Raw genomic sequence first — 11,005 nt, 5'->3', positions numbered from 1 at the left:
GTTTATAGCAGCAATGTCCCAAGTAGCCAAACTGTGGAAAGAGCCAAGATGTCCATTGACAGATGAATGGATAAAGAAGATGTGGTCTATATATACAATGGAATATTATGCAGCCATCTAAAGGAATGAAATCTTGCCATTTGCAATGACTTGGATGGAACTGGAGGGTATTATGCTGAGCGAAATAAGTCAATCAGAGAAAGACATGTATCATATGACCTCACTGATATGAGGATTTCTTAATCTCAGGAAACAAACTGAGGGTTTCTGGAGTGGTGGTGGGTGGGAGGGTTGGGGTGGCTGGATGATAGACATTGTGGGGTATGGGCTATTGTGAGTGCTGTGGATTGTGTAAGACTGTTGAATCACAGACCTGTGCCTCTAAAACAAATAATACATTATATGTTAAAAAAGAAAAGAAGAAAAAATAGTAGGAAGGGAGAAATGAAGGGGGGGAAATCAGAGGGGAGATGAACCATGAGAGACTATGGACTCTGAGAAACAAACTGTGGGTTCTAGTGGGGGGGTGGGAGGATGGGTTAGCCTGGTGATGGGTATTAATGAGGGCACGTACTACATGGAGCACTGGGTGTTATTTGCAAACAATGAATCATGGAACACTACATCAAAAACTAATGATGTAATGTATGGTGATTAACATAACAATAAAATATTAGAGAATAATAAAGAAACTAATGATGTAATGTATGGTGATTAACATAACATATAATTAAAAAATAGATCATAGATCTAAATATAAGAGTTAAATCTATAAAACTCTTAAATATTTGTAACATTGGATTGGGCAACATTTTCTTAGAAATAACATCAAAGGGACGATCAAATTAAGAGTACATACATTGAACTTTGTCGAAATTAAAAGCTTTTGTGCTTCAAAAGACACTATCAAAAAATGAAAACATAAGCCACAGAAAAGAAGAAAATATTTTCAAGTCATGTAACAGCTACGAATCTAGTATATAGAATATATAAGGACCTCTTACAACTCAACAATAAAAAGACAAGTAATCCATGTTTAACAATCTAGATATATATATCATATACCATTGAATATATATATGTTTTAACTGAATTCAAAATTTGACTTAAGTTTAAAAATTATATATACACAATCTAATAATAATGAGCAATCCAATGCAAACAACACAGGAAGTTTGCAAATAAAGGAAATGAAAATATACATGATTCAAATGTAGGAAGGAAGTGATTAGCATTAGGTGGGAGGGAAGAAAGAAAGAGTAGCAATATATTAGACCAAATATGATTATAAAACTATGTAAATAAACAAGAAACAAATAAGAAAAATGTGTGTGCTATACTTGTAAGAGAAAAAAAATCCATTCAGAAGACAATAGTCATAAAGTTGTATACAACTCATAACAACTTCACAGGAAAAACTCATAAAATAAAGGAGATGGACCTAGCAGTTATTTTGGCTACTTACTCTGAGTAACATCCTGCTGCAAAACCATTAACAACTCACATAAATTTTTTAAAAATCTTTTTTAAACATAGTATATTAGTTTGCTAGGGCTGCTATAAAAAAAAAGAAATACCACATACTGAGTGGCTTAAACAATAGAAATTTATTTTCTCACACTTCTGGAGGCTGGAAGTCCAAGATCAAGGTGTCAGTAGATTTGGATTCTCCTGAGGCCTTTCTCCTTGGTTTGTAGATGGCCACCTGCTCCCTGTGTCCTCACATGGACTTTCCTCTGTGCATGTGCATTCCTGGTGTCTGTGTGTCCAAATTTCCTCTTCTTATAAGGACACCAATGAGATTGGATTAGGGCCCACTCTAATGACTTCATTTTACCTTAAATCACCTCTTTAAAGGCCCTGTCCTTAGTACAGTCACATTCTGAGGTACTGGGGGTTAGGGCTTCAACACACTGATTTTGGAAGAACACAATTCACCTCATAACACATAGGTAAGAAAGCAACCAAAATCCCCAGGAGCCAAAACAAAGTGAAATCAGGATGACAGAGAGACACACGTTGAAACCATCAGCTTAACCAAAGCCAAATATCACTAACTGGTAGTAAAGAGCTTTCATTTTGATGACTTGCCTATAAAGACAGAAGACAGGGCCCATACTACATGGGGAATCAGAAACACCTCACATAAAACAGCATCTTGCAGAATAGCATACCTCAGTAGAAGGCAAACTAGAAAAGAAAATCTCCCCCATGTACATAGAAAGCAAAAAATGTCCCTGTCTCAACATGGACAATAGGCAGGAGGAAAAAAAAAAAAAACACCTCCCCTGAAAACCTTTCCATAACCCAACCTTAATATAAGATTGGGACCAAAATTTATACTTCCGTGGGAAGGGTTAAAGTGTCCATATTTGATCCCCTGCAGGTTGACCTTTTGGAAAAGGGATTGCTTCCCAAACATTTTGAAGGCCCTTGGACAGAGTGTCTGATGTGATTTTGATACTCATGGAACCAAAGCATCATCACGGACTTCCAATTAGGTTGGGGCAGGTATAAGTAGTCTTGGCTAGGCTCCCATTGGATTCACTGAATCCATGGACTTATCTAATAATATAAAATGGACATATTTGGTGGTTGGCACAATCCCCACATTGAATCTTCTGTCCACAATGTGAGAGCTACCATAGTGGGGAAGACCAAGTGAAAGAGCCCCTCTGACATAGTCCCTCCCTGCTCTTCATCAAGAGGTTACATCAAAAACAATATCATATTCAGGGTAAATGGCAGAAATTATTAGAAAGAGGAATTACAAATTAAAGGAAAGAGGGGTCATTCCATTATATTCTCATCTAATTCACAAATCTGGCCCTGCAAAACCAAGACACACATTGGAGGATGGTTGTGGACTAAGTTCAAATGGAACCAGGTCATAGCCACAATGACAGCTATGCTAGATGGGGCACCTGTATGACAGATTAACATGCTTTGGTTACATGGCATGCAGCCATTGATTTGGAGGATGTTTTCATTTCCATTACTTGTCAGGAATGAGAACCAGAGCAGTTTGTATGTACTCAAGATGGACAACAGTATGCATTTGCAGGCTTGGCCCAAGGCTATGTAAACTCTCCCTCCCTTAAACCTATGGACTACGTGCTCTAAGGCCCATAGAGACTTCAACGGGCTAGACATCCTGAAGAGCATCACACTGGTCCATGTATCAATGACTAAGTTAATAGGACCAAATCAGCAACAAGTGGTACAATATATGTGCTCCAGACAATGTGAAATAAACCCTGTTCAGGAACCCATCCAACAGTGAAGTTTTTAGTGGTCTGAAGCATGACAGAACATCCCCTTCAAGGGAAAGAACAAATTATTGCATCTTACACAATGCCTGGTAAACCCAGAAACTTCTCCAACCCATTTACTGAGTGACACAAAAGGCTGCCCGCTTTAATGGGGCTCAGAGCAAAAAAGGTCTCTGCAGCAGATCAGGCCTGCTACTTGGGCCACACAATATAGCAGACCTGGTCATATTAGAGGTATATGTAATGGGAAAAGATGTCAGTGAAGTTTATGTAAGTTTCAGTAAATGAATCACAATATAAACTCTAGAGTTCTAGAATAAGTCAGCAGTACAGAATTTTACACCATCCAAAAAACCCCTGCTCCTCGAAATGTGGTATGTACGTACAATGGAATATTATTTGGTCTTAAAAAGGAAAAGAATTCTGACATATGCTGCAATACAGATGAAGCTTGAGCACATTATGTTAAGTGAAATAAGACAGACACTAAAGGACAGATGTTGTATGATTCCACTTCCATGAGGTACACAGAGTAGTCAAATTCACAGAGACATATAGTAGAATGGTGGTTGCCAGGGTCAGGGAGAGGGGAGAATGGGGAGTTACTGTTTAATGGGCACAGAGTTTCAGTTCTGCAGGATGAAAAGAGTTCTGGAGATGGATGGTGGTAATGGTTGCCCAACAATATGAATGTAGTTATTACCACTGAATTGTACAGTTAAAAATGGTTAAGATGGTTAACTTTATGGTTTGTGTATTTTACTGCAATAAAAAAAAAAGATTGGAGGAAAATTGCTATTAGCAATCTTTTCTGGGGCAGGCAAAGATTGAAAACCTGATAAATGAAGAAGCAAGTGACTCTGCAGCCAGAATAGCCTGCCATAAACTGGGTTCTATGAGACTCAGGAAGGGTGGGCCCAACAGTAATTCCTCCTAAGATGGACAAAGCAGATCCAGGATGAGGAATGAAAGGTCAAGAGGGACAGGTAATGACATAAGCTAGTGGCCATTCCATGCCATCCACCACCAGTTTCTCTCCATAAGCTAATACCTGAACCACATGGGTGGGTCTTCTGAGATAGGGGCATGTGAATGGACATATTGAAGTAAGTATGAAATATAATGTTTTCCCTATTTCATGTTAATGTCCATCACAGAAAAGATCTTTTACTAAAGATCCAATAAACAAAATGGCTCAGCATTCCTGCATCATCAACTATTCCAGTGCTGGCAAAATAAGTATGTGAACTGATAGGGAATGATGGCAGGTTTGGGGGTTATGCATGGGCTCAACAGAATGGGCTCTCTCTCACCCTGGCTAATGCTGCTACTGAATGTCCAATATGCCAACCACAGAGACCAATGGTCCTATCATGGTACCATTCCTCAAGGAGACCAACCTGCTACTTGATAGTATTGATAGTTAATTACGCTAGACCTCTTCTCCTCTGGAAGGAGTGACCATTCATCTTGACCAAAACAACATACATTCCAAGTATGAGTTTGCTTGTCCTGTCCTCAGGAGCACTCTTATAGGGCTTACAGAGTATTTGATCCACCAACACAAGATCCCTCATTATGTCACATTGGACCAGAAGACCTACTTACAGCAAAGGTGGTCCACCAGTAGTCACATGTCTACTGGTTCTATTACATTCACTACCACAAAGAAACTGGCAACGTGACAGAGTAGCTAAATGACACTTTCAAGGCACAACCAATGTGCCAGCTGAGAAATAACATTATGCAAGAATGAGTCTCTGTCCTCCAGAATGTGGCAAATATCCTAAGTAATGACCATTATGTGGTACTATGTTTCCAATAGGTGAAATCAATAGGTCTTTACTGAACATAGAAGTGGCCCCATACACCATCACTTCCGGTGATTTACTTGGAGAATCTGTACTTCTATCTCTGTAATTCTAGGTTCTGTGGTTCTAGACATTCTGGTTCCCAAGAAGGGGAACACTCCACCAGGGGATGCAAGTGTCCTACTGAACTTTAAGATACGAACACCAACTTCAGGATCCTCATGCCAAAAGACTAGCAAGCCAGGAGATGGGTCACCATCCTGGCAAGGTAACTGATCCTGATCAGGAAGATGCGGGGTTGCTGTTATATAGTGGGGTAGGGAGGAACATGTGGGGTACCCAGGTGACACACTGGGCGCATCTTAGCCTTTCCCTGACCAGTTTTGATGGTAAATAGACAAGAGCAGCAACAGTCTGCAAAGGGCATAGAGACTAGAGGCTCAGATTCTCCAGAGATGCCTCCTCCTGGGCCACCCCATCAGGTAAGCCACTGAGGCCATGGGAGGTGCTGGCTGAGACTGAGAGAAATCAAGAATGGAAAGCAAGGGAGGGGAAAAAATGAGTATCAACTGCAGTCCCAAGATAGCTGGAGCAGCAGGTTCATCTGACTAACTTTCCTCTTAAAATTACCTTTTCCCCAGGTAAAAACAAGGAGAATCCTGAAGGGGTGAATTGACAGCAAGTACATCTCAGAGAACAAGGGGCATTCTATGGTGGATGCTGTAAGACCATCCAGAGTCCCCCTTTATGACTGAGGCACTCACTGTATGGTGTATGGCAGGTGCCTACTTAGGACTTACTGTTGAGTCCCTCCCCAGGAACAGCCATTAGCTGAAGGGAGCTGCTTTGCTGAGAAGAGATGGGTGGGGTAGGTTGAAGCATAGGCACCGTGAGACAAACTAAGAAGCTCTTGCAGCAGTTCCAGTGAGACACGATGGTGGCTTAACAGGGTAGCAGTGAATGTGATGAGGGATATATTTTCAACATAGAGCCAACCTGATTCCTTGATATATTGATGGGGGTGTGACAGAAAGAGTCAAGGATGACTCCAAGGAGCTCTGTGTAAGTAACTAGAAGGATGGAGTTGGGGGATGGGAATTGGGGGAGGGGAGTCAGAAGTTTTGGACATATTTAGTCTGAGCTGTCTAATAGACTCAGAAGCAGACCCTGCTGGTGCTCCACCGACAAGCTGGAAGTGCTTGGGAGTTTGTGTCCCCACCCCCAAAGCCACCGTGGACAATGACTGAAGAGTGCAAGAATATAATAGCCCAGCTCCCATTTCTTGCACTGGAACAGACTTAAAGCCATAACTCACACTCCAGAGCACCTCTGTAGGAACCAAGCTGAAGCCACCTTCTGCAGAACTTTGCCTGGTATCATCCCTTGCTTGGTTTCCTCGCCTGCTCTGTCCTTATCCTGCTTCCCCCATTGCCTTACTAGTTTCTCCTAAGAGTGGCCCCTTGTAGATCATATACACAAACCCTCATCTAAGGTCTGCTTCTGAGGAGCCAGACCTAAAATGACAATCCAAGCAGAGATAGATATATGAAGGAGACAGATGGATATATGAATCTGAATGTCATCAGAGGGCTTTTGGCCAGAGAAATAAATTTGGATGTCAGCTACATATAAATGTACTTAAAGGCATGACTATGAGAGTGACTTGGTATTATTTTTTCATCATGGAGATGCTTTCATCTTGAAAGTAATTCAGGGAATCAAAAGGCTGATTCCTTTTTAAATATTATTAAACTGTAATTTTAATTTAATTATCATAAAATGTCAGAAGTTAATATTTGTTAAAGCTGGGCTGTGGGTGTATAGAGGATCATTATATTATTTTTTTCACTTGTGTGCGTGTTTGAAAATTTCCACAATGAAAATCATACAAGCAATATATAAAAATGCTCTCCTTTAGAAAAAAGAAGTAATTGGGGGAATTCGGGAAGGTGGTTAAAAGGTACAAACTTTTAGTTATAAGATAAATAAGGTTTTTTTTAAAGATTTTATTTATTTATTTGACAGAGAGAGAAGACAGCGAGAGAGGGAACACAAGCAGGGGGAGTAGGAGAGGGAGAAGCAGGCTTCCCGCGGAGCAGGGAGCCCGATGCGGGGCTCGATCCCAGGACCCTGAGATCATGACCCGAGCCAAAGGCAGTCGCTTAACGAACTGAGCCACCCAGGTTCCCAAGATAAATAAGTATTAAGGATATAACATACAACATGATGGCACAGCTAATGCTGCTATAAGGTATATGAGAAAGCTGTCAACAGAGTAAATCCTAAGAGTTTTCATCACAAGGAAAACAAATTTTTTTGCCATTTCTTTTTATTGTATCTGTGTAAGATGATGGATGCTAACTAAATTTATTGAGGTAATTATTTCACAATACACGTAACTCAAACCATTATGCAGCACACCTTAAACTTATATAGTGGTGTATGTCAATTATATCTCAATAAAACTGGTATAAAATAATCACATAGTAAAAAACTAGAAATGATATAAATTTCCATCACCAGTAAATAGGTACGTAAATTGTGGTTTACTGACACAGCAATGATTATGATGAACTACCTGTAACAATATGAGTGAATAAATCTTATAAACATAATGTTACAAGAAATGTACACAAAAGAGTATTGCTGTTAGATGAAAGTGTGTTACCCTTGGGAGGGTATTGACTGAAGGGTACATCAAGGAGATTTCTGTGATGCTAGTAATGGTCTTTTTCTGGATCTGGTGCTGGTTACACGTGTGAGTCTACTTATTCAATATTTACATTGCACTGTGAACATGCTGACATTTTAGCCTGCCACAATCTCATGGATGCCAGTGGAAGATATGAGACTCCGAGGTCAGAGACAAAGGACTTTATTGCTCTCAGAAATCATGGGCTTCATGTTTGCATCAGTTCCCTTTGACCCCTAAGTACCATGGGGGTGACATGGAGGTGAGCCCAGGTGGATGCGGCATACACACTGGGTTTGCAGCAGACCTGAGGGACCCTAGGATTAGGAAATCTCAGTCTTTTAAAGTGGCTGCAAGCAAACTGCTCAATCTTTGTCCCAGAGGGGGATATTATCTTTACTACATCGACCAGCAGACAAACCTAGCCTTGTCTCAGAGAGAGACCATTCCTGTCTTCCCCTAAGACATCTTTAAACAGATAGTCTGGAACAAAAGCTGTTGGTGCCTCTGCTCACAAGACATGAAGTATAAATACAAGACCTGTGGAAAATTGCCTCCCAACAATATTACAATAAAAATGTATATTTAAAAAAATCATGGCTTTCTGCTCCTCCCTGTTCGACAGACAGCCACATCTTCTGGTGTAGTGCCAGCCGTGTCCCAAAACATGATGGTGAAGTTCAGAGTAAATGGATTTGGCCTTATTGGGCACGTGGTCACCAGGTCTGCCTTTCACTCTGGCAGAGTGGATATTGTCACCATCAATGACCCCTTCATTGATCCCAACTACATGGTCTACATGGTCCAGTATGATTCCACCCACGGTGAATTCCACAGCACAATCAAGTCTGAGAAAGGGAAACTTGTCATCAATGGAAAGCCCATCTCTATCTTCCAGGAGTGAGATCTCCCCATCAAACGGGGCTGATTCTGGTGCTGAGTATGTTGTGGAGTCCACTGGGGTCTTCACCACCATGGAGAAGGCTGGGGCTCACTTGAAGGGTGGAGCCAACAAGGTCATCATATCTGCCCATTCTGCTGATGCCGCCATGTTTGTGATGGGCATGAACTGTGAAAAGTATGGCAACTCCCTCAAGATTGTCAGCAATGCCTCCTGCACCACCAACTGCTTGGCCCCTCTGGCCAAGGTCATCCATGACAACCTCAGCATCGTGGAGGGACTCATGACCACAGTTCATGCAATTGCTGCCACCCAGAAATGGCGTGATGGCTGGGGGGCTGCCCAGAGCATCATCCCTACTTCTACTGGCACTGCCAAGGTTTTAGGCAAGGTCATCCCTGAGGTGAATGGGAAGCTCACTGTTATGGCCTTCTGTGTCCCCACCCTCAATGTGTCAGTCATGGATCTGACCTGCCACCTGGAAAAAGCTGCCAAATATGGCAGCATCAAGAAGGTGGTGAAGCAGGCACCAGAGGGTCCCTCGAGGGCATTCAGGGCTACACTGAGAACCAGGTTGTCTCCTGCGACTTTAACAGTGACACCCACTCTTCCTCCTTCAATGTTGGGACTAGCATTGCTCTCAATGACCACTTTGTCCACCTCATTTCCTGGTATGACAATAAATTTGGTTATAGCAACCGGATGGTGCTATATGGTGCTATGTGGATCTTATGGTCCACAAGGCCTCCAAGGAGTAAGAGAGCCCTCTGGACCACCAGCCCCAGCAAGAGCAAGAGGAAGACAGAGGCCCTCAGCAGCTGGGGAGTCCTTGCCTCAACTCATCCCCCAACACACTGAGAATCTCTTGACCTCCACAGTTTCTATCCCAGACCCCTTGAAGAAGGAAGGGGCTTGGGAGCCCCTACCTTGTCATGTACCATCAATAAAGTATACGGTATCCCCCCAAAAAATCATTTAAGCAAATCATTACAGACGAGGCTAAAGATAGTTTCTTTGACCATTTCCCTTTTCCAAGTCAAGAAGTGATCAATGTTGGGTGCATTCCTTTCTAGACAATTAGCTATACAATTACAAGTATCTACATATGTATGCTTATGTATGCCTATACACACCAATATACATATGTGTAGTATATATATAGAGACAGAGAGAGAGAAACAGAAACGAAATATTTGGAGTACAGCATGAGTTAAAGATATGACATCATATTCTACATGTCATCCTGTAACTTACTATTTTCACTTAACAAGGTCTTCATATTTCTTCCCTTTTCTCTTTCCTTGTCACTACATACACACAGATCTTCCTCTTTCTTCTGAATTTTCTGCATAGTGAGTCATGGTATGGATGCACTACTATTCAATTAAACATTCCTCTTTTGGCTGTGTTCAGTTTTTGTTGTTTCTTTGTTTTTTGGATTTTTTGTTTTCATTTTTTTGCTATTACAAACAGTACTTCAATGATCATTGTCAGACAGGTCTCCTTATACATTTGCACAAATATTTCCCCAGGGTGGATTCCAAGGAGGACTGCTGCCAAATTGCCCTCCAAAACCATTGTTCCAGTTATCTCCCTAGTAGTTTACGAGTTCCCATTTCCCCATAAACTTGCCAACAGTGTACATTATTGTTCATTTTAATTTTTGCCAATTGGAAAGGAGAGAAAAATAACATCCTGTTGAGGTTTTAATTTGCATTTCCATGATCTCTAGTAAAGCTGAGCATATTTGCATACCTTATTTCTTAGATCACCATATCTTAATATTTATGTGCCTAAGACTGCAATGGGTACTTCATGCAAAATATTTCACTTTATTCTCACAAGCCCCCCGCCCTGGTATGGTAGTGAGGAAGGAGCCACTATTTTTTCCCAAGTGGCAGGTAAGTCAACTGAACTAGCTTGTATTCATACATCTAGTAAGTGCTGGTGGCAGCAAACTCTTCTTCTCATTAATTACACAGTATCTGTTCTCTTCTTCCTCAGTAAGAGAACCCAGACTGTGGAGGGAGCAGCAACTTGTCAGCTTCAAATCTCCCCTTTCCAGCCTTCTTTGTAGGTAGAAATAGCCATGTGAAAGCTCTACGGATGAGCTATAGATGCAGTTGAGGGGTAGAGGTGTTTCCTGTGAAGCTCCCTGAAAGGGCAGTGCCCATCTGACTCCTTGTTTTGCTCTCCTCCCTTTTTCTCCCTTAAGATGAGATGACTCAAGCTGTACAGCCATGACATACCCCTGAGGCAATCCTGAGATGGAAATGAAGCACCAAAAAAGGTAGAACAGGGAGACAATAAGAACGTGGGATATTGATCG

General features: G+C 41.4%; 1 pseudogene; it reads left to right on the top strand.

Annotated features, from left to right (window-relative positions):
* Positions 1-8,442: 8,442 nt before the first annotated feature.
* LOC113938527 lies at positions 8,443-9,534 on the top strand (annotated as a pseudogene).
* The last annotated feature ends 1,471 nt before the right edge of the window (positions 9,535-11,005 follow it).

This window comes from Zalophus californianus, chromosome 8 (genome assembly GCF_009762305.2).
Source record: "Zalophus californianus isolate mZalCal1 chromosome 8, mZalCal1.pri.v2, whole genome shotgun sequence".
NCBI lineage: Eukaryota > Metazoa > Chordata > Mammalia > Carnivora > Otariidae > Zalophus > Zalophus californianus.
The sequence above is the reverse complement of the archived record's forward strand: the minus strand, read 5'-3'. Positions and strand labels throughout refer to the sequence as shown.